General features: G+C 37.1%; 1 long non-coding RNA gene and 1 pseudogene across 1 annotated transcript in view; both read left to right on the forward strand.

The window, feature by feature from the left end:
* Window positions 1-16076: 16076 nt before the first annotated feature.
* The window catches only part of LOC140511218 (uncharacterized), a 55203-nt gene continuing 45635 nt past the window's right edge, over window positions 16077-25644 (forward strand). Inside the window, exons 1-2 of the long non-coding RNA XR_011969469.1 lie at window positions 16077-16174; window positions 17402-17588. This is a non-coding gene — a long non-coding RNA (uncharacterized lncRNA). The remainder of the gene's footprint in view (window positions 16175-17401; window positions 17589-25644) is intronic.
* Window positions 20538-20918, forward strand: LOC140511216 (large ribosomal subunit protein eL43-like; annotated as a pseudogene).

A 25644-nucleotide genomic window follows, 5' to 3' on the forward strand; every position in this document is an offset into this window, starting at 1 on the left:
CTCTCTAAGTTACTAAGTTACTTTCCTTTTTCTCTTTATAGTCTCAATAACTAAGCACATTGCCTAGGCAAGCATTCAATAAATGCCTGGTGATTGATTGATTAATATTGATTTGCTGATAGATTTAGGGATGAGTTCACAGATGAGTTGAGTCAGATGTCTTCTGTAGTCTCCTCCAACTCTAATATTCTTTGATGTCTCTATTGGAATATTATTGAATCCCTCTGTACTCCCCAAACTAACCCTAATCTAAGTTTCAGACCAATAACCCTAATCTTCACAGAGGCTCTGACTGTATAGTGAAAGCAACAGTTGCCATGTACATGGATTGGGGTTGTCAGAAGAGGGGGAGGTGAAGATGTAAGAAGTTACAGCTCACATGCTGACGTTCAGTTCTTTATAGTCATCAAGTCTAACATTCTTTGAGCTTGAGTAGCCTTCAAAGTGGGTGGGTACTGCACTTTCTTTTGTTTTTTTAATTAATTTATGTATTTTTAATTTCCAAAATTCATTTTTATAAGATTTTGAGCTCTAAATTTTCCCTCTTCTTTCCTCTGCCTCCCCCAAGACAGTATGCAATCTGATATAGGCTATACATGTACAATCATGTTTTATTAAATGTATTATTAAACATACAAGTCGTGTTGTAAAAGAAGAGTCAGAATAAAAGGGGAAAACCATGATAAGGAAAAATAAAAAGAGAGAGAGAAAAAATAGTATGCTTTGATCAGCATTCAGACTCCATAGTTCTTTCTCTGGACGTGGATAGCATTTTCCGTCATGAGTCTTTTGGAATCATCTTATATCATTGCATTGCTGAAAAGAGCTAAGTCCAAGAAAGTTGGTCATCCCATGATGCTACTGTTGCTGTGTACAATGTTCTCTGGGTGCTGCACTTCATGGGGAGAGCATTGGTGAAGAAGTTTACACAAACTACATTTCTTCCTGGAGAACTGATCCTAGACTTTATTTGAGGACTATTACTAAGGATGATCACCTGGTAGGTTCACAATCCTGTCTTGGAGGGAGGAATGTAAAAATGGAATTTCAATGGAATTAGGAAGAACTCCCTCCAGTATGCAACTCATTCAATCCAACAAGCATTTATTAAGCACCTAGTATGTGTCAAGCTCTGTGACAGGTGCTAAAATACAAAAACAAATACTATAGTGCTATACAAAATGATGAACAGGAGGACTTCAGACAGGCCTGGAAGAACTTATAGGAACTGACGCTCAGTAAAATGAGCAGAACCAGAAAAACATTGTACATAGTAACAGCCACGGTGTGCAAGGACTGTCTGTAATAGACTTAGCCCTTCACAGCAATGCAAGGACCTAAAACATTCCCAAAGGACTCTTGAGGCAACATACCTTCCATATTCAGAGAAAGAACTGTGGAATCAGAAAGCAGAATGAAGCAGATTATTCTCTCTTGTGTTATGTTTTGGTTTGGTTTGGTTTTTCTCATGGTTGCTCCTATCCGTTTTAATTCTTCTGTGCAGCATGACTAATGTGAAAATGTGTTTAATAACAATGCATGTGCAGAACCTATATAAGATTGCATGCTGTCTTGGGGAGGAAAGGTAGAGGGAGGGAGAGAAAATTTAAGACTTATGGAAGTGATTGTTGAAAACTGAAAGCAAATAAATTTTTTAAAAAAAGAATACAAAAGCAAAAGTCAAAAGAAGATACTTGCTGACATTTTATTTCATATTTTATTCATATACACAAATAAATATGCACAAAATGTATAGTTTCTGAAAGAGGGCAGGGAGAGGTAGAGCACTGAGGAGATCAGAAAAGGCTTCCGGAGCTGTGCTTAGAAAAAAGATAGAGATGCTATCTGAGAGAGATGAGGTCAGGGGAGGGATGGAATTCCAAGCATGGGAGACAGACAGCCTGCATAAAGGCAGAGACAGAGTCAAGAGATAGGATGCCACGAAAGGGAAGAAGCAAATAAGCCAGTTTGTCTGGACATGGAGTATGTACCAATGATCTCACCCTCTGTAATTCTTGTTTTCACATTCTGTAGGCAATACTGTTACCCATCAGTTATTCTTTGATCTCACCATATGACAGATCTACTTCCTTTTCTGATCATACATTTCCTAGATGATGTCTTTGATACCATTTCTTGCACACAAATCATGCCTGCCATCCATCTTTCCATTACCCTCTTGGTCACCTGCAATTTTGATTCATCAGAGACTGTGGTAGTATGATTTACAGCCATACAGCTTCACTAAGAGAATATTATTGTCAAAAAAGGATATTGTTTTGTGCCAGGGAAAGCTTGGAATTGTTAAATGTACAGCCCAATTTCCCCAATGCAATCCAGCTCATTCTTTTCCTCCTTTTCAATTTTAATCCTATACCACTATCTATTTGTAGTGTCTGTCATATATATTTGACAGGCAGCTTGACTTAGTAGATAAATATAGAGTTAAAGTCAGAAAGACCTGATTTCAAAGTCTAGCTCAGATATTTGCTAGTTTTGTGATCATGGGCAAGTCTTTTAACCTATTACAGTCTCAATTTCCTCATCTGTAAAAAAAGAAAAAAAGGAATACCACCTACTTCACAGGACTGTTATGAGACTTAAACAGGATCACGTATGTAAAATACATTACAAACCCTTAAGCCCTATGAGTGCTAACTGTTTGTACAACTATAGCTATGTGGCTATATATGTACGTATGTGCATATGTATACATATATACACATACACACACACAGAAAACACACATGTACATACATATGCCTGCTGATGGACTAACACAATAGATTTCCCTTCCAAACTTCATGTCATATTCTGAATGGTATTCTTTGCTCTTTTCTTTCTTTTGTGAATTGTTAGGTCAATCCCTTTAAATCTCATTGAAAAGACCTATTAATATTCTGAGACTTCATCTAACTAGCTCAATTTCATCCCCAACCAGAAATATCTGAAAGACTACATTATCTTTCTCTAGAAGGAAGATAATCTTTCTCCCATTTGGACTCCATAGGACATCTTCCATGATACTGACAAATATCTTTGGCAAGCATCCCAGTTTTGGGCTTCTCTTGATATTAATAATTTGAGGGTTGTTAAACAAAGTTATGGCTGTGCTTGCATCTATTAAGGAAGTTTGTGTGTCTTATGTTTAGAGGAGAACCTTCAAAACTGCATTCTATTATACTGAGCCAAATGTTTTTATGTCTAGTCAACAAATAATAATTACAGTAGAATTTTGTGTTATCTATACTTTCAGTCACTTGTATGGGGTTATTTGGTGCTTTCTGTGTCCCGTGCTTCCTAACTTTCTTCCTGTTTATTCCACTACTGGTAATGCACTCTAAGGAGGTAAAAATGGGGGTCAAAAATATACCAAATATTCATGGCAGCACTTTTATAATAAAAAAAAGTGGAAAGAAAGTAGGTGCCCACCAACTGGGGTAATGGCTGAGCAAATCGCATTATAAGCAAATAATGGATTGTAGCAATGCACTATAAGAAATTACAGTGTTAGAATTTGAGAATTATGAGAAGACCTGCATGCTCCCTCAAACCAGCCTATTTAAGAATTTAGTGGAAAGGTTTTCATACCATAAAATTATACATGTGATGAACTCATGAAATCACTGAATACTATGACTTTTTATTGTTGTTTAGCCATTTTTCAGTTGTATCTAACTTTTCATGACCCTTTAGGGGTTTTCTCAGCAGAAACACTGGAATGGCTTGCATTTCTTTCTCCAGCTTATTTTACAGATGCAGAAACTGAGGCAAGCAGGGTTCAGAAATTTGCTCAGAGTTACAGAGCTAACAAGTGTCTAAGGCCAGATTTGAATTCAGGTCTTCCTGACTCCAGACCCAGTGCCCATTCACTGAGTCATCTAGCTTCCCATAGTATTACTTACACAGCAAATTTCTTTTTCCCTCCATTACTTTACCACTTGATAAAATGATACTGACCACAAACTTCTACATGAGATTTTACATGCAGGGTACTCTGAGGACTCCCTTATGCATGGACCCCCAGAAAAGCCATTTCAGTTTCAAAACCATAGCTTACAATAACATTAATAATAATAATAAAACTAACAAAATTAATAAAAATGATAATAAAACACAATAATAATAAAATGCTAATACATATTTAGCATTTTAAGACTTGTAAAAATATACATATCTGTATTATTTATGTATATATGTATGTAAGGATGTTATCTTGTTTGAGACTCTTTGAGGCAGGTCCTAATTTTATAGATGAAGAAATTGACACTGAAAGTGATTCAGTGACTTGCTCAAGTCTCACATAGCTAATGTGTCTGAACTCACATTTGCTGCCTCCAAATCCAACCTTCTGTCCTCCATATCACCTAGCTGCCCTCATTAGCCTCAACCAACAGGTTTACCTTTATGTATGATAGTTCAAAACAAAAGACAACTCTGGTTTGCAATAACACACATTAGCATACATCAATGGAGAAGGCCACAAACATAGCAAACACATGTGACAAGGGAACACACATAAATGACATAAAAACATGTGTGAGCAGGGCACATCTGTGGCTATGGAAACTAATATCTCTGATGCTGCAAACTTGCCAGTATCCTCTGGAGAAGTCACTATGCTGCTTTTTAACATACCTGTTGGCTGCCTCCACCAATTTCTCTGCTACCATCTTCTGGTTTTTAACTACTCAGGGTCATTTGCTACTCTCTGCTCCTGAAGTGCCTATAGCTAGAGAGCCTCTCTTTATAAAGGCAAGCCAATGTCCCAGACAATGATCTTCCATGTTTAACAAGACAGTCAACAAACATCAACAGAATACCTCAAAGTTAAGATTGTCTATTCTTCTGACTACCTTTTGTCTGGTGCTAATTCTGGGTCTGAGGTCCACGATAACTATATAACTTGGAGTAGGAAAAAAAAAAGGTAATTTTTCTTATATCTGTGATTGAAATCATATGCTGCCTAATCCATTTTCAGACTCTTCCTTCCAAAAATCCACAGCATATGTGTGGAGATCCAGAGATAGCCTCATGCCCAAATATCTTTCCATTAGTCTATGAATAGGCCAGGTTAGGAAGGCAGAGTCTATATTCCTATCTTTGTTATACATATCTATCGGCAACAAAACCCCTTATTTTGGTCAACCCAAAACCTTGTTAGTCTTCCTTCATAAGATCAATCAATCAATAAACATTTACTAAGTGTCTCCTACAAATTGGTTTACAGTTAAAACTTGTACTGACTTTGGCTGCCATCTGTCTCTCTCTTCTTGGTAAGAAGACGCAGTGATTGCTAGCTGAGGTATAGAGGCTTTGGAAGACTTCTTGTTAAACCAGTCACTTTACAGGTCAAACTCTTTAGAAAATGGTGATACATCCAGAGAAAGAACTGATGGAGTCTGAATGCAGTTTGAAGTATGCTATTTTCACTTTTCTTGTTTTTTTTCTCATTTTTCTTCCTTTATTTTGTTTCTTCTTTCACAACATGACTAATGTGGAAATATGTTTTACATATTTATATATATATATTTACATACATGTTTTACATAGCAAATAGCTTGCTGTCTTGAGGAAGAAGAAGGGAGGGATGAGGGAGAAAAATTTTGAATTCAAAACATTTCAAAATATGAATGTTAATGCTGGGAAAACTGGATAACAGTGTGGCGGAAATTAGGCATAGACCCATACCTGACACCGTACACAAGAATAAAGTCCAAATGGGTACATGATTTAGGTATAAAGATTGATACCATGAATAAACTGGAGAAGCAAGGAATAGTGTATTTATCAGATTTATGGAGAAGGGAAGAATTTTTTACTAAAGAAGAGATAGCATTATGAAATGCAAAATGAATAATTTTGATTACATCAAACTGAGAAGTTTTTGCACAACCAAACCCAATGCAACCAAAATTCGGAGCGATGTAGTAAATTGGGAAAGAATTTTTACAGCTAAGCTTGGTGATAAAGGTCTCATTTCTAGAATATATAGAGAACTGACTCAAATGTATAATCATACAAGTCATTCCCCAATTGATAAATGGTCAAAGGATATGAACAGACAATTTTCGGAAGAAGAAATTAAAGATATCTATAATCACATGAAAAAATGCTCTAAATCACTTTTGATTAGAGAGATGCAAATCAAAACAACTCTGAGGTACCACATCACACCTACAAGATTGGCAAACATGAAAGAACAAGAAAATGATAAAAGCTGGAGAGGATGTGGGAGAGTTGGAACACTAATTCATTGTTGGTGGAGTTGTGAGCTCATCCAACCATTCTGGAGAGCAATTTGGAACTATGTCCAAAGGGCTACAAAAATGTGCATACCCTTTGACCCAGCAATATCACTACTAGGACTGTATCCCCAAGAGATCATAAAAATGGGAAAGGGTCCCACATGTACAAAAATATTTATAGCAGCACTCTTTGTAGTTGCCAAAAACTGGAAGTCAAGGGGATGCCCATCAATTGGGGAATGGCTGAATAAATTATGGTATATGAATGTAATGGAGTACTATTGTGCCATAAGAAATGATGAACAAGAAGACTTCAGAGAGACCTGAAAGGACTTATATGATCTGATGCTGAGTGAAAGGAGCAGAACCAGGAGAACTTTGTGCACAGCAACGACCACAGTGTGCGAGAGTTTTTTCTGGTAGACTTGGAATTCCATAATAATGCAAGAACTTATTTTAAAAAAAAATCCCAATGGTGGATTTCTAAGGCAAAATGTCTTCCACATTCAGAGAAAGAAATATGGAAGTCATTCACAGAATGTAGCAGATCATGTTTGTGTGTGTGTGTTTTTGTGTATCATGTTTTGATTTGTTATATGATTTCTTCCATTTATTTTAGTTTGACTACATAGCATGACTATAGTGAAAATGTACTCAATAGGAAAGTATATGTAGAACTTATAATAGAATTGTATGTGGTTGTGGGGGGGGGGGAAGGGGGCTAGTGGGGGATAGGTGTGGGGGGGATAAAATCTTAACTTTATGGAAGCGATTGTAAACCATTAAAAATAAAAATAAATAAATAAATAAATAAAATATATAAAAAAATATGAATGTTAAAAATTGTCTTTCCATGTAATCGGAAAAAAATAAAATACTATTAAAATAATTTTAAAAATCTTAAAAAGAAAATAGTGAAAGTTTTTGTTGATGTCTGTTTCTTTATTCATTTTCCATTTTTCCCAGTATCAATAGTTTAAGTAGGTCAGCGGGTAGGGACTACTTTTTTGTGTGTATTTGTATCCTCAGTCCTTGACAATGACTAACAAATAATAGAGGTTTAATATATGCTCACTGATTGGTTGTGAGAACAAATTAAATCAATATTAACATTTTTATTCTAAATTGTTTACAAACATAATTTTCATTATAAATTAAATCAAATGCTATATTGAAGTTGCATTTTAATGGGAGATTGACTCACATATTCTATTGGGAGAAACAAATGAAAGGATTGATGAATGTGGTATCATATCTAAAGGCAAAAAGAAACATCATTTCATAGTATAGTTGGAAATCTCCCTTGTAATTCTCACAATCAGCATAAGCAAAAAAAAAAATTTAAGACAAATTGCAACTTTTATGTCTGTTTATTTAAAGGCAAAGATGGACACAATACCAGATGATGAAAATAAGTCATAAATGTGCTTTCAAAAGAAAAACGATAACCTGGGAACACAATTACCAATGAAATTGTATCAAATATTTAAAGTAAAATTAAATCATATATTACAAAGGCTATTTTTTAAAATAGCAAAAGAAAAAAAGAACCAAATTTCTTCTATGATTCAAACATGTTCTCAATACCTAAAACAGGGAGAGTTAAAACAGAAAAAAAACTACAAAGTAACAGCCCAAATGAATATTGACACAAATATTAAATAAAACACTAGCAAGGAGACAATAGCCACATATCACAAAGATTGTACACTATAACCAGGCTGGATTTATACCAGAAATACAGGGTTGGAGCAATAAAACTAAAAACATTAGAGATTATAGTACTAACAAGAACAAAAAATGACTATATAATTAGATGCAGATAAAGCTTTTGACAAGACACAATACCAATTCCTGTTTAAAAAAAAAATACTAGGTCTACTTAAATTAATTTACTTATTTAGTGCCATACCAATTAAACTATCAGATAATTATTTTTAGAGCTGGATAAAATAATATCAAAATTCATCTGGAAGAACAAAAGGTCCAGAATATCAAAGGGACGAATGAAAGGAAATGCTAGGGAAGGTGGCCTAGCGCTACCAGATCTCAAATTGTGTTATAAAGCAGCAATTATCAAAACCACTTGGTACTAGCTAAGAAACAGAAGGGTAGACAACTGGAATAGGCTAGGTACTCAAGACACAGTAGGCAATGAATATAGCAATCTCCTGTTTGATAAACCCAAGGACCCCCGCTTGTGGGATAAGAACTTACTGTTCTACAAAAATTGCTGGTAAAACTGGATAACAGTGTGGCAGAAACTAGGCATAGATCCATGCCTGACACCCTACACAAGAATAAAGTTCAAATGGGTACAAGATCTAGGTATACAGATTGATACCATGGACAAATTGGAGGAGCAAGGAATAGTGTATTTATCAGATTTATGGAGAAGGGAAGAATTTTTGACTAAAGAAGAGATAGAAAGCATTATGAAGTACAAGGTGGATAATTTTGATTACATTAAACTGAAAAGTTTTTGCACAACCAAACCCAATGCAACCAAAATTCAGAGGGATGTTGTATAGGGGAAAGTCATGCTGTGGAAGGGATAACTGTAATACAGTACAACACAATACAATATGAAAAACTTAGAGAAATACATAGTTTAATATCTCAGAGTTGGAAGGGAAGGGGAAAATGAAGGGGAAAGGAAGAAGCATTTAAATAGCACCTACTATGTGGCAGGCACTTTACAGATATATCATTTGATCTTCTCAACAAATCCAAGGTAGGTCCTGTTATTTACCCCATTTCACAAGTTGGCTTTGGGAGAAGTCAAAAGTTATGTAGTCTAACCATGTACATGGTGGAATGAATGTATTAATATCCTTGACATTTTGCTGCCTCTGTCAGAGAATACCAGTATCACAAAGACATCCATTCCGTTTTTGGACAGCTCAAATGGTTAGGAAAATGAACTAAAATCTTCCATTCTGTAAATTTCAGCTATTTGGACTAGTTTTCTCTTCTGGACTCAAGCATATTAAGTCTAATATTTCTTCCAAAGAACATTTCTTAAAATATTTGCAGGCAGCAATCATATCATATTTCTCTTTTGACCTCCAATAAATAGAATGCAAACCTGTAGATGAAGATTATCTTTGTGATCTCAACAGTTAATACAGTGCCTTTAAGATAATAGAATAATATAAGTGCCCAGTAAATGGATGAATTAATACTTTGATTGTAAGTTCCATGAAGGTGAGAACAATGTCTTATCTAATATTTTCATCTTCTCCAGAATCTAAAGCAGTACTCTACACACAGATGATGCATAATAATTTTATAATTGAATATATTTCCTATGCTTTCTTTTTCCCAGGGTAAACAATAACTGTCAAATAACTATTGAATTCAAATAAATTAATATCTTCCCTAAATTCTTGCTTTCCAGGTTAGTCTAGGAAAATTCCTTTTACTGTTAATCATTGAATATGGTCAATAGGAACCTCAAAATTCTGGTTATCCTTCCCTGGATATGCTCTAGCTTGTCAATATGCCACCAAAATTAGAGTGTTCAGAACACAGTCCTGAGATGATGATCTAAATACCAAAGAGTACATGAAAACTATCCTCTCCCTCCCTCCATTCCTGGATATAAAATAACAATACTACAGTTTAAAGATACATCGGTGTTTTTTAACCATCATTTGATCCAATAAAATCATTATTATTTCACTTGTAGTCAACTAAAACCTCAGTGTTTTACAGGTACCCATCTTTAATCTATATTTCCACGTTCAGATAATTTTCAAAAAAAATCCAAAAGCACAGGATAGAAAGGTTCATTTATGAGAAAATATAACTAGAAAATGTGAATGGAAACCCCTCCCAACCCTGAACAGGCTGCCAAACTCACTTTTTTCAACTTATTTTGAAATACTTTTTCAATATTTCTGAATTGTCAATATTGCTGAAAGTTCTCTGAACTGAGAAATAAGGGGCTTTATTTGTATAAAAACCCAGCTCTTCCATGAATCTTGGGAAGTTCAATTAGATTTAAATGCTTCCTTCCACCCTATCCAATGTGGACATGAAACTCCTAGAGCTAATCTTAGTGATTTCCTCCCATTTATAAAAACAATCTTACCTCAGACCCCAACGAAATATTTGCCCTTGAGTTGCATGTGGTACAAATCATTTATGGCTTATTCATATATTGGTTCATATATTCTTTAGTCTACTGTCTTCATGTCCTATCCACTTGTATCTACATCAGTATATTCTAGTTACACCACAAATCCCAGGCATGAATCAGGCCTCTGTCATTTTACTTACAAAGACCCTGGCTGTGTAGTCACACAGCCATCATTAATTTGATTCAATTCAATAACTATGTATTAAGTGCAAGGTATGTGGTTAAATAATATAGATGACAATGATTGTCTCCATCATTTTAGGGGACCAAATGCAGCATCCTCATGCTAATAATCTGGCATACTTTCAAACTATCCTGCCCTTTTCATTTCAACCAGATTGACAAGATACTTAAAGAGAGGAGAATATTATACTAATAACATTCAGCATTATTCACTGAAATCATTCACTGAAGAGAATTTCAGCAGGGCAGAGCCAAGATGACAGAGTAGAAGGAGGGACCTGCTCTAGCTTTACCCCCATAGCCCATAAAATATCTTTAAAAAATGGTTCTAAACAAATTCTAGAGCAGCAGGAGCCACAAAACGACAGAGTGAAAGAGATTTCCAGCCCAAGATAGCCTGAAATGCCAACAGAAAAGGTCTATCACACCAGGCTCAGAGCCAAGTAGAGTGTAGCCCAGCCTTGGTCATACAGCACAGACAGGGCTGGAGCAGGCTCCAGAGCACAGAATCACAGGGAGCAGCTGTGGTTCCCAGATTTCTCAAGCCACAAACACCAAAGACAGCTTCAAAGGTCAGTGAGAAAGCTCTATCACCTGGATAAGAGGGCCAAGCCCCGACCCAGTGGAAGTCACTGCAGCAGCATTCTTGTTTGGAGCCCTGGCCTAAAGACCCCGGGGAAATCAAGCAGCTGATCTTCATTTCAGTTCTGATTGGCAGCCCTGGGGTGAGGAGGAGCAAAGGTGTGGTGACTGGTGGAGGTTCTGGAGAGGAAATCCTACTTGCAGATCCTGGGCAAAAAAGCTTGTGGTTGCTCCCAGGCCAAGAGAGGAGAAAATTCCTCTCCCTTGATTGTGCGATCTTGGAGGAACTGAGAACTTATAGGTCCCTAGAGTATACCATCCACTTGACAAAGGACTCAAAAGTCAAGTAACTAGTAAGGAAACTGCCAGAAAAAGAGGAAAAAATAAGACTATAGAAGATGACTTCCTTGGTGAAAAAGTACTTTTTTCCATCCTTTTGGAAGAAGGAGAACAAAGCATAACAAGAGACAAAGACATCAAAGTCAAGCCTTCTACATCCAAAACCTCCAAAATAAATATGTAAGGGTCTCAGGCCATGGAAGAGTTCAAAAAAGATTTTGAAAATCAAGTAAAAGAAGTGGAGGAAAATTTGAAAAGAGAAATGAGAGTGATGCAAGTAAATCATGAAAAATGAGTCAATAGCTTGTTAAAGAGATACAAAAAAAATGCTGAAGAAAATAACATCTTTACAAATAGACTAACCTAAACGTCAAAAGAGGTCCAAAAACCAATGAGGAGAAGAATGTTTTAAAAAGCAGAATGGCCAAATGGAAAAGGAGGTTCAAAAGTTCACTGAAGAAAATAGTTCTTTAAAAATTAGAATGGAGCAGATGGAAACTAATGACTTCATGAGAAACCAAGAAATTACAAAACAAAACCAAAAGAATGAAAAAATAGAAGACAACATGAAATATCTCATTGGAAAAACAACTGACCTGGAAAATAGATCCAGGAGAGATAATTTAAAAATTATTGGTCTACCTGAAAACCATGATGAAACAAAGAGCCTAGACATCATCTTCCAAGAAATTATCAAGGAAAACTGCACAGATATTCTAGAACCAGAGGGTAAAATAGAAATAGAAAGAATTTACCAATCACCTCCTGAAAGAGATCCTAAAAGGAAAACTCCTAGGAATAGTGTGGCCAAATTCCAGAATTCCCAGATCAAGGAGAAAATATTACAAGCAGCCAGAAAGAAACAATTCAAGTATTGTGGAAATATAATCCAGATAACACAGATAATACAATCCAGATTTAGCACCTTCTACACTAAGGAATCAAAGGGCATGGTATATGATATTCCAGAGGTCAAAGGAGATAGAATTAAAACCAAGAATCAAGTACCCGCCAAACTTGAGTATAGTACTTCAGGGGAAAAAAATGGGATTTTCATGAAATAGAGGACTTTCAAGCATTCCTATTGAAAAGACCAGAGCTGAATAGAAAATTTGACTTTCAAATACAAGAATCGAGATAAAGATGAAAAGGTAAACAAGAAAGAGAAGCCTTAAGAAACTCACTAAAGTTGAACTGTTTACATTTCTGCATGGAAAGATGTTATTTGTAACTCATGAGACTTTTTTCAGTATTAAGATAGAGGAAATATGTACATATATGTGCAAATATATACATACATATATGTATATATATATGTAGGTGGGTATGGGTTTGTAGGTATATGTATATTATATATGTGTAGGTATGTACATGTATATGGTTGTATGTGTGTATGTATATATGTGTGTATATGTGCACATAGAGAGCATAGGATGAGTTGAATATGAAGGGAGAATTCCTTAAAAAAATAAAATTTACTTTTGAATGGAATGTACTAGAAGTAAGAGAAAAGGAGAGGTAGAATGTAGCAAATCACCTCACATAAAAGAGGGAAGAAAGAGCTTTTACAATGGAGGAGAAGAGGAACAGAGATGAAAGGAAATAATTGAGCCGTACTCTCATGGGATTTGGTTTAAGGAGGGGATAACACACACTCAATTGGATATGGAAATCTATTTGGCCCTGCAGGAAGGCGAGGGAGAAGAGGATAGGAGAGGGAAGGTAATAGAAGGAACAGTAAATTGGGAAAAGGGATAGTAAGAAGTAAACTCTATTGTGGGAGGACAGGTCAAGGGAGAGAGTGCAATAAATGAAGGGCAGGATAGGAGAGAGGGAAATGTGGTTAGTCTTTTACAACATAACTATTATGGAAGTGTTTTGCATTGTTGCACATGTATAACCTATATTGAATTAGGTGTTTTCTCAATGAGGGTGAGTGGGGAGGGAGGAAGAGAATATGGAACTCAAAGCTTCAAGAATGAATGTTAAAAATTGTTTTAGCATGCAACTGGAAATTAAGATGTACAGGCAATGGAGTACAGAAATCCATTTTTCCCTACAGGAAAGTAGAGGGAAAGGGGGATGGAAGAAGGATGGGCTATATAAGGGAGGACAGACTGGAGGAAGGGGTGGATGGGGTACATGCTGTCCTAGGGTAGGGGGTGGGGAGAGATGGGGAGAAAATAAATTATATATTTTAAAAAATTAATTTCAGGGGGATTATATCATCATCCTGAGCCTCCAAATGCCTTTCGTGGAGGATCATTTGAAGGCTACCAAAGTATTGAAAAAATGAATTCACCAGAGAGTGATAAAAAATATTTCCTTTCTACAACTCAGGGACTAGGAAAATGATCAATGATTGTGAAGTTCAATTTGATTCTTTGGGGCAATTGAAACTTCATTTTTGTCCAAAATGTGACTGTTTTGGTTGTCCAGTGAAGCCTTAATGACCAGGCCTTAAATCTCTAAACATAATGTTATTTTACTTACATAATGAAAATGCTTTAGTGGAACACACTTCTTTAAAAAGCAGCATGCTAGTTGCTTTCATTGGTCTCTCAATACACTGTAGTCACATGTGCAAAAAAGAAGAACATTACATACTGCAAAATTGTATATGTACATGAAATTATAATCACTGAAAACAAAACCCTGAATGCCACAGAAACATTTAATCTAATTCTGAAGGAAGCATTTGGGGACGGGGTGTTGTTTTTTTTAATTATGCATCATAAAATCTCACTTTGAAACTAAGATCTAGAATGAATTAAATTTCTGAACAAAACAATGTCAAGTTAATTATACAGAATAATACACGGTCCTCTAATGATTAAGAAGATAATATATTTCAGTTAAAGAGTGTGCCAAGCATAGTACTCCACAAAGCAAAGTAGAAAACAAAGATCTAATACAATTGCAATTGGGGAATTCAATTTGTAATGTATAATTAATTCAACATTTAAGCATATGGTAAGTTAAAATTACCAATATGGGCTGTGGATTATTTCAGGATTTTTGGGCTGTGTCAAAGGGACAGCAAATTTTATTACCATTTTGACAAGAAATAAGAAAGATAATGAATGTGCAGAGCACTGTAGGAGAAGATTAATTAAAGGAAGAAAAATGAACAGAGACACTTCTTGGCAAATGACCATTTTCAACATATTACAAGGGAAGCATATTCATCCAGAAAGATTTGCTTTCCCAGACTGGGAGTGGGAAACTGAATGATTTGGCCAATGAATAAGAAGTCCAAAATGAAGAAGCCCTAAGTCAAAATGGAAAAAAGCAGGAATAAACACCAGGTCCAGAAAGAGCAAATAGAAGGCACTGCAGGAAACTTCTATAGAGTAAACGACTTTGTCACAGAACAAAACCTGTATTAATCTGGTACAGAACAAAGCATCATTTGTATCAGTCTGGCAGGTCTGGGTCAAAACACATCTGGCAGTCCTGACTTCCCTGCACTAGGAGCTTGCAGCAGAGGGGAAGCAAAGTTCCAACCTCCCTCCCCTCCACACCCACTATCTTCCCAGAAGCTTTGCTTTGCCTTTAGTCTTTTATCCTCAAGAAATCCTATAGTTCTCTCCTTCCTAAAAGGATGCTGACTCCATTTTCCCAAATTCAGAGGTTTTAGCTGAGTGACTATAGAGAGACTCCACCATCAGAGGACTTTGTTGTCCCAGCTGCTTTTCAGCCACAGATTTCTACCCAGCATCTGAAAGGTATCCTGGGCGCCAGCCAGCTGGATTGAAGCGAAAAGCATAGAATTTCATCCCTCATTTCTGTTCTTAGAATCTGATTTTCTTCAAGACTCAGCTCAAGTTCCACCTTATATGTGAGGTCTTTGCTGATCCTGCCCCACTCCCCATCCCCAATCTGCTAGCACACCTCTCAAAACTGCCTTGTATTCATTCATTAATTTCTTTTGTATGTACTGTTTTATGCATATAATTGTATATGTTCATGTTGTCACCCACCCCCATGCCCAGGGACTTGTATTTGTATCCCCAGTGCTTAGCACAATGCCTGGTACATAATTATTGCTTAGTAAATGTTTGCTGATTTATTGATTAAACAGACTCAGGACCTTATGTTGTTGTTCAGTCATTTTTCAATCGTGCCCAACCTTTTATGATTCCATTTGGGGTTTTCTTGGCAGAGATATTGGAGTAGTTTGCCATTTCCTTCTCCAACTCATTTTACTTCATTTTATGAGGAAACTGAGGCAAACAGGATTAAGTGACTTGCCCAGGGTCACACAACTAATAAGTGTCTGAGGCCAGATTTCAACTCAGGAAGAAGAGTTTTCTTGACTCCAGGCAATGCACCAATTATAAACTGCTCTTGAGCAAGGACTAGGTTAAGGGAATATTGTTAGTCACCTTAAGCACAACATCATAGAAGGGTACCATAAAGTACACTTTAAAATATCATATGTAGGCATGCATAGATTATGGGTCTGGAACTTTGGCATACCCTGGGTGAGCATTCCCATTGGTCTTTGCCAAGGTGATGTAATAAATAGAGCAATGTGCCCTACTGTTAACTCCACTGTTTAACTTGAGTAAGTTATGTCATCTGGCCAGGCTTGAATCTCCTCATCTGCCAATAATTCCACCTATGTTAGTGGTGAGAGTAGGAGTGGGCAGGTAGAATGTGGATAGTAGAGGAGGTAAGTAGCCATAAGATCAACCTGCTTTATAACAGGTCGCTGTCCTCTCATAAAACCCAGTACGTTAGCCAAAGTTGGCTTGTATTAAATTTTCTGACTTAACTATAGATATAGATTTAGAGACTAGATGTGATATGTGAAAGTAGACCTGTAATATGATTGACAGAGAGAATTCCAAACTTAGGAAATGCCCTCTACCAATGCAGGTTGACACCTTCACAGCAACTTACGATCTTAAGAGATTTTCCTTAAAAGTTTAATGACTTGCCCATGCTCATACAGTATATGTTGGAAGTACACATCTTCCTAGTTCTGAAAATGGACTTCTATCTACTAAATCAGAAGTGTCAAATACACAAACGTGTTCTACAACACTCCCAAAGTGGCCAGAACCAGATTTAAATATAACTTGAATATATTTTACAAAATACATAAAAATAAAATAAAGCATAGATAATATTACATTTTAAAACTAAGTCAATATAAGACCTACAGAGATCCTTATGTATGACTTAGTGGACCCTGTTTCTAATGAAATTTGATACCATTGCACTACAGAAGGCTACCTCTCACCTTTTCCTATATTGCCTTCCAATTTTTTCTATTATTTTACTCTGTTACCTTCCTGTTCTCATCAAACTCTCTCTCTTTTTTGGTAAAAGTTGTTTCTGTTTTACACTGAAAAACAGAAGGTTATTTCCGGTTAAAAAAAAAAGTAAAAAGAAATAGCTCACTGTAACAGCAAGGACCCTGACATATACAGAAGGGTCTGCTGTACAGGTCCTTAGATCTGCTTTCTGAAAGGAAAGCAATTTTTGAGGGGTCAATAATCACTTCAATCAAGCACATATATTATTCACTTAGTTCAGAGGAAAAAGTCAGCACCCTGAACTTCAGAGAAAATACAAACAGAGAAACAAAAGTCAACAGACAGGGCTTCCAACTGTCTGACTGTAAGCTATACATACATCCCAGATCAACAGACAGATCCAACTCTTTGACCGTACATACATAGTGACCAGAGAAAGAAGCACCAACATCTGGGTTTTCAAAGCTGGGAGCTCCTTAGTGGCTGCCCAGAGTCTCCTCTGGCCAAACAAATGGAATGTGCTGAAGCTAGTAGAGACAGAGCATTATCTAACTATTCTCTTCATCTAAATCATTGGTTTGAATCTCTTGAGTTTTTCCTACAAGTTTTCCCAATCTTTTCTTTCTCTCCCATTGAAGTCAATGGCGGAATGAAGAAACACATTTTGCCAATTCATCTAAAAAGAAAACTCTGAAGTTGACATATCAGAAATGAAAATCTCCAGAGACCCTATCTGTCGCAATGCACAGAATCTAAGGAATCCAAGCAGCTTGGGAGAAATTCGCAACTATATAATTCTCTGGTCCATTGGGGAATATCCAATGAGTAAGTCCAAAAAAAAACCTCACCTCGGAGTAATTATATACTTTTCAGAGCCAGAAGTCATCATGACCCTTGAGAACCAGTGCCTCATTAGAAATTAACAAAAGGTGTGGGCATCCCCTATCAAGCTTCCCTTCATAGGCAGGCCCATCAATGAGATTGGAAGATCTTTAGCTCTCTAATCAACATTACACCCACCTCCATTATAGGCAAATGATTTGCCCTTTACCTCACAATATAACTAATAACTAGTCCTATTCATCTCAATAAGCTATTGAATATTATATTACAGAACTGCACTACAGATTTTAAATTGTATTGTTTGCCTCCTCAAAAACATTTAGTAGCTTTCTAAATCAGGTCCAGATTTTAGCACACCTTTGAAACCTTTCCACAATCTGATACCAACCTAACTTTCTGACCTTATCTTCCAATTCTCCACCACATTCAACCTGTAACCCACACCAACTAGTTTCACCATTTTTCCTACATGCTTGGAGTTTCTCTGCCTTCCTATTCCAACTCCTGCTTTTCCCAGAGCCTAGAATGCTTGGTCCTTCACTTTGCCTACCTCATTGATTAGATTGTAGCCCAGATAAAAAGCCAAGTCCTCCATGGGAAACACTGACTGACCCATCTGCCTCCCATTCTCAACTGAAGTCACTTAACCTTCCTTTGTATTCCCATAATATTTTCCCTGTACCTTTTATAAAAATTTATCTCATACTATATTATAATTGTTTTGTGACTATCATCAAAGGAGAAGGAACCTTTAAGATCCACCTCCTTCACTTCACAGGTAAGGAAGCTTAGAATCAGGAGGTGATTTACCTCAGTAACTAAGTATATAAGTATCTCAACTGGTCCTTGAGCCACTCCGACTCCAAAACAGTGTATTCTGACTCTACTGCATGGCCTAAACATGTTTCCTCTACTCAACTGGATACTCTCAGAGAGCAAATCTTCATCTTCCTCATGGTTCTGTAGACCTGGAAATTTGGTTAAAGGAAGCAAACAGGCCATGTGAAATGTAAATTCATATTATTTATTCCCTTAAAGCTAGAAGACACATGATCATGGAGGCAGAAGGAAACTTCTGGATGCCAAATACAAGAATAACCAGACTTAAATACACTGTACCATGAGAAAGGAATTTTCTTAGTTGTATAAGTTGTAAACACAGTGAGACAAGAAAATTGACAAGGTAGAGTCAGTTGGAAATTACATCCCAGGATCTGTTTTTCTTTGTCTCTGCATATCAAGATAAGAAGAATCCCTCCACTCTGGCTGTAGGCATCCTGTCATAAACAGGTTTTAGAAACTACTGACACAGGAAAGGGCAATTTTAGAGCAAAACAAAACAGTCAGATCAATTAGTTCAAGTTCAGGCTTTGGCCCTTATTAAAGTCCAAAAGTGATGCTAAATGATTATTAGTTCCCAGCTCAGTTCTTTACACATAATGGGTGCTCAAAATATGTCTAATGAATGTCCTTGTTCCCTTCCACACACATTTATCTGCTTGTATAGGCCCTTACATTTTATTTTTTATTTGTTTTATGATGTATTATCAACTCAGACCTTGACGTTCAAATTCATATGGTGTCAATTTTATAAAATCATTTGAGGGTGGGTGTAAAGAAAAAGACACAAGTGTGATTCGCTCTAATCCCTTCCTAAACAAAAGCTGCTTACTTGAGGCTTCTTTCTTGTCACAAATGAGGAAATATTCATGTACAAACTTGGGTTAGAAAAGGCTAAGATGGCCAGATATTGTCTCAGTTTTTGATATTCAACACTTTCTCAACTCCCTCAGTTGCCTCTCCCCCCGATTGGAGAACTAAGATGGGAGATGGGGAAGAATTGGGAGGGAAATGCCTCCCAAAGCCTTCCTTTATAGGGCTCAGAATTTCAGGATTTTCCAGAGAATTCTCCATTTTCCATCAGCAGCTCTGGTTGGTCTTGACTCTGCTGAACATCATGCCCCTGAGCTGGCTGCTCCCTAGTGCTCTCCCCTTTTGTGTTTTATCTTCCACCATTAGATCATAAACTCCTTGACGGTAGGGACTCTTTTTCTTATTTGTATCCCTAATGCTTGGTACAGAGTTGTATTGTTAATGATACTTGCAGCTGCTGTGGAGGTATAAGACCAATAACACCAGCACACAAGAGGGCTGCTAGCACAGATTCTTTGATCTGTCTTTCTGAAAACCAGACAGCTTCAAAGGGGTCAGCCTTCTTACTTTAATTAAACAATACAGACAGATAAGTAAAAAGAAGTGAGTATCCAAAAAAGAATTCAATAGACAGGGCTACAATTGTCAAAACAAAGTAAAGGTATGTACAGAGCTAGACCAGGGAACACCAACATCTGGGTCTACATTTACATTTATAGACAGGAGAGTCCCTTAACAACAGTTACCCAGAGTCTGGAAATGACAAAGACACATTCTTCCCATGAGTGAGTCCCAAAGCAAAATGCCAGACCCCCAGAATATATAACAAAGACTCAGCCCCTGAATGATTCAGAGCCAGAAGGCCAGAAACCTACAAGACTCAGCACAGCTGTGAATTATCAGGGTTCAAAGGAGATTAATCCTTTAGATGTTCACAATTGAGCCTGAGCCTGGGAAACTGAACTCTGAAAAAGAAACAACAAAAATCCCACTTTGCTTATGTCTGCAGGAGTCAGCACCATAGGATATATTCCACTACTTATACTCTTATAATGGATATTAATATGCAATAAGTACTTTTAAGATACTCTGAGATCCTAGTATTTAGTGGTAGAAGGGACCAATCCAATCCTACACCCTGATTTTATGGATGAGCAAAACTGAGGCCAAGAGAAGTCAAATGACATTCATAAAGTCATTTTTAAATCATTATGTGATCTCATTGATTAAAAACAAACCAGTTAATACTATCATTCTAAAGAGGAGGAAATGTTGCTTTCTCAGAGGTCCAGCCCCACAACTGGCAACATGGCTAAGTATACCAAGAAGGTTAGAACTGTTGGTAAATATGGAACATGTTATGGTGCATCCCTCAGAAACATGGTGAAGAAAATTGAAATTAACTAGCATGCCAAGTATACCTGCTCCTTTTGTGGTAAGACCAAAATGAAGAGACAGTCTGTGGGTATCTGGCATTGTGGATCCTGTATGAAAACAGTAGCTGGTTATGCATGGACCTATAACACCACCTCTGCAGTCACAGTCAAATCTGTCATCAGAAGACTGAAGGAATTAAAAGAGCAGTAAAATCTTCTTATCAAATATCTGTAGCCCACAGTCCAACAATAAATGGGTTAATTTATGGAATTAAAAAAAAAGAGGAGGAAATTTCAGGCCCAGAGAATTGACTCTCTTATGTCTCCCAGAGTAATCATATCCAAAATCCAAACCCAAGTCCTCCAATGCCCAATTCACTCTACTACATAGGATTGCTTCTTGGGGGCTATGCTAATAATAATCACATTGCTAGTTTCAGACCATGATTGGATTCCTGCAAGGGGAAATTAGACATCTGTGGAATAACTTGTTCATTTTACACTTTGTTAGGCAAAGAAAGAGTAGGAGTGGAAATAAATAGCTGTCAGTCATGTAGTTAGGTGCTCTGCTTCTTAAGTAAGTAAGATTCCCCAAAAACATTGCCTAATGGCCCAACGATTTAGACTCCTTGTTGGAAACAGTAATAAAGTGGACCAGACAGTCTTTCAAAGCAGGGCAGGAGCAAGCCAACATATTACCAACTCAATATTACTCTTTTCTCACTCAGGACTTGTTATTCCCAAAGGCCACCAGGCGGAGCCCTTCAACAAATCATAAATTCCCAACTCATGACTTCCTTATCCCTGCTTGAACTTCAAAAACTTGGTTGAAGACCCTTTGTAGGGCTGGGTACATATTGGCAAACTTGAGTTTTACAACTTTTCACCAGAGGGCAGTAAGAGAGAATTTCAATAACCCAAAAAGAAAAAAATATAACCCAAGCTAGCACATTCCTACACTCATCCCCCAAACTAGAAAAATAACCAGAACAAGAGCAAGATGGAGGAGAGGCTGTCTACACACCCAGGAAAAACAGAGCCATAAAACAAATAAACATCTCAAATGAAAATGATTCCCTCTCCCAAGCCCAGAAAAATAGAAACCAGGCAGTTTCCCTTGGCCTATCTTATTACAGATGAGATTGCATAAGCAGATGTGTTCTACCACTCCTAAGTTATGAATCATAACATACACATTCTGTGAGAAGGTTTTTTTCTCACGGTCCTTGAACAAACAGAGGGACTTTATACTCCCTGGCCAGATTTCACAAGGGCCTGTCTGACAGAGGTGCAATGTGGAACAGCTGCAATGGATCTCCCACTGAGGAAGGAGGGGAAAATGGCCTCAAATTGAGCACAACAGTTTTATGTTCACTAGCAATTAGTCCCTGATGGTACTAATGCCAAAATAGGACATTCAGTCCTTAGAGAACCACCTTTTCTAACAGAAAACAAACAATGGGGAGCTGTAGAAAGAGTGCTGCTGAGATTTTTTTGAACCTTGGTTAAATAACACTTTGACCTTCATTTTCCCTATCTGTAAAACAAATAGATGATTGTTAAGATCTCTTCCAACTCTAATCTATGGTCTTATCTTCATTTAATTGAGGGTTGATTAGATGCAGCCCCACCTAAAAGTAAGTCATCAGGGAGGGAGAATGTAAGAATATGGTACCTTGTAATCTAAAGGTCATCCAATTTTTGGATTCTCTACCTTAAACTAGCATTCTGTAATCTGATCCTATCTACATACAGAGAACCCATTTTTTCTGGTTTTCTGCTACTCACAAAGCCCAGGGGGGTGCCAGTCCCACATGTGGTTCTATCTTTGGAGTCTCATGTCATGGGAGCCTGGCCCAAAGGGGGGGATTCAACTTTTTCTCACATTCTCTTATTTTTATGCCCAACTCTGGATTTCCAAGGGAATGCCTTAAATAAAGTTTAGGTTTGGCTCATGTCAAGGGGTTCCCTAAAAGGTGATTAAAGGGTATCTCTTCATTAATGTACAAATTATCAGGTATAAAGATGCTATTTCCTCCATTACAAAAGAAATACTTAAAACTCAAAAGATTCATAAGCTCACACTGAAAAATGCTTAATATATATAGTTTATGTATATGTATATATATACATATATATACTATATGTGTGTATATAAATATATATATTGCTTAATATATATGCTTTATATAGTGGTGATGAAAGTCATTTTCAGTCGTGTCTGACCCTTCATGACCCTATTTGGCATTTTCTTGGCAAAGATACTGGAGTGGTTTGCCATTTCCTTCTCCAGCTCATTTTACAGATGAGAAAACTGAGACAGAGTTAGGTGACTTGCCCAGCAAGTAAGTGTCTAAGGCCAGATTGGAGCTCAGAAAGATGATTATTCCTGACTCCAGGGCTCTATCTACTGCACCACCTAGTTCTACATATGTATATCAGTAATTCATTACAAAGGACTCATAAGCTTCCATAGACAGAAACAAATGAGGCACTCAAAAGATTTTTAGAAGCCCGTAAAGAGATTCAAAAATGGTACCCGTCAGTCAGTCAGTCAACTAGCATTTATTAAGTATCTACTATGTGTCAGGTAATTGTCATTCTCTGGTAAGGACTCCTAGGAGACGTGAAATTATTGTACAGATTTCACTTTCACCTCATCCGTTTAGCCACGTTGCCAGCTGTGGGACTGCAGCTCTGAGAAAGTGAAATTTCCTCCTCTTTAGAATGATAGTTTTAACCTGGTTTGCTTTACGACTACTTCCCCTAAGGAATCTAAATCCTTAGCCATTTTGGCAATGTTTTGGGGAGATATTAATTACTTAAGAAGCAGAGCTGAGCAGCAAGTGGAGAGCCAGGTTTCCTAGGACTTGTAAGTTGCAGAATAATCCTGTCAGTATTCATCACGTCCTTCAAACAGCACAGAAATTGCAGGAAACACCTCCCACTTCCAATCAGCTCTGTAACTGAATTCTCAAACTAATAACAGAGCCACCCACCAAGGCTGGAAGCATACTTCTTAGAATCACTTTTCAGATGACAGTAATCAAACTCAAAACTAGCCCAGCACATGGACTCATTGCCTTGGGCATGTAACTTCCATAGCTGCTGCAGGGGAGCAGCACAGGGGAGACAAAGCCCAATGCCTTCACTACAGACCTCCAAAGGAGAATTGTCAAGAGTCTAAAGCCACATATCTGAAAAGGGGAAAAGAGAGACAGAAACTTGGTTTCTCCTTTTATGAATATCTATCCCACCCCCTCATCACAAAGATTAAGGGAGCAAGGAGAAGGCTTTCGTTGTGAATGCCTTTTAGCAAGGGTGTAGAGCACGTGTCCACCGGAGCACATGACCTCAGTGTATGCTCAGCCTCGCCACCCTTGTAACATTCAGGTGTTCTCTTTCAACAGCTAGAACACTGGCTCTTTGGGATTCTTTCAGAGGCAGTGCTATGTAATAGCAATGGCATCGGATGAGGTAACCAGAGACTTGGGGGTTAGTCCAGGCTCTGTCATTCATTACCTATGTTATTTGGGACAAGTTGGTTTGTTTGTTTTTAATGTCTAGATTCTTTCATTTCTTCATTTGTGAAACGAGAATTATATCTGTCCTGTTAACTCATAGGATTGTTGTGAAGGCTAAATTCAGTACTTAAAATATTATGGTATATCTGTATAGCATTGCGAAGGTTATAAAGTACTTTTGGGGTTATCTCCAGGTGCCCTGATCTATATCTGGCCACTGGACTGAGATGGCTCTGGAGAAGAAAGAGAGGCTGGTGACCTTGCACAACCCTCCCTCACTTAAATACAATTCACTCGCACATTATGATGTCATGGTCCTTTTGGAGAATGAGGAACAAAAAACAACCACTTAATAGAGTACTTTCACACTTTCTCGCAGGATCCTCACAACACCCATTGGACTGAGGCAGGGAGTTTGTGAAAACTGTTTGAAATGGGTTAAGATATTATTTTTAGACCTAAAATGTTTCCAAAGGACTCTTGATGCAAAATGCCATCCACATCCAGAGAAAGAATTATGGAATTGGAACGCAGAATGAAGCAGACTATTTTCTCTTGTGTTGTGTTTTGGTTTGGTTTTTCTCATGGTTTCTCCCATTTGTTTTAAATTCTTCTATGCAACATGACTAATGTGAAAATGTGTTTAATAAGAATGTATGTGTAGAACCCATATAAGATTGCATGTCATCTTTGGGAGGAAGGGGGGAGAGGGAGTGAAACTTTAAAACCTATAGAAGCGATTGTTGAAAACTGAAAACAAATTAATTAAATTTTTAAAAATAAAGGTGAAATCCTCAAAGAAAAAAGATATTATTTTTATTTTTATTCGATAACCATCCACTTCATTTTATCTGCTGATTTTCAACCTATACACTCATTACAGGAATCCCAAGGACTTATCCTTTGGAATACTGACCTGACAGATTCTAATGGCTTGTCAAAAATTCCAAAGGAATCTAAAAAGAAATCCAGATCTCCAAGATGATTTTCTTCCTTTCTTGTTGGTTGACTGAGTGCCCAGACAGAAAGGGAACAACAGATAGGCTAATTATTAATCCAGTGGTGAGAAGGAAGAATTATGGTTTATTGCTGGAAATTGATATTTTTAATAAATAGTGAGTCCTTCCTTATTAAATAATATATAAAGAAAATAGTTCTTGTTATCAGAAGCCCTAAGCAAAAACTACTAGTCACTGAACATACAATTCATATTCCATCATTCATCTATTCAAAAATAGCTTATTAAGTAGTTTTGTGCAATGAACTATGCTAGGCTCTGGAGGAGACATGCTCTGGTAGGGAACCTGGTGGGGAAATTATGTATACACTGATGCATGCATATATCTATCATGCAAAACAAAATGTAAGTGCATATAAAAAATGCTAAGTCAGGGCAGGGAATAGGGAAGAGAATTAGCAGAGGTAAAAAGTGCAGGACATACTAGGAGAATTGGGATTAGTCCCATCTGGATGAAACAGCAAGAG

This window comes from Notamacropus eugenii, chromosome 6, assembly GCF_028372415.1.
Source record: "Notamacropus eugenii isolate mMacEug1 chromosome 6, mMacEug1.pri_v2, whole genome shotgun sequence".
Lineage (NCBI taxonomy): Eukaryota > Metazoa > Chordata > Mammalia > Diprotodontia > Macropodidae > Notamacropus > Notamacropus eugenii.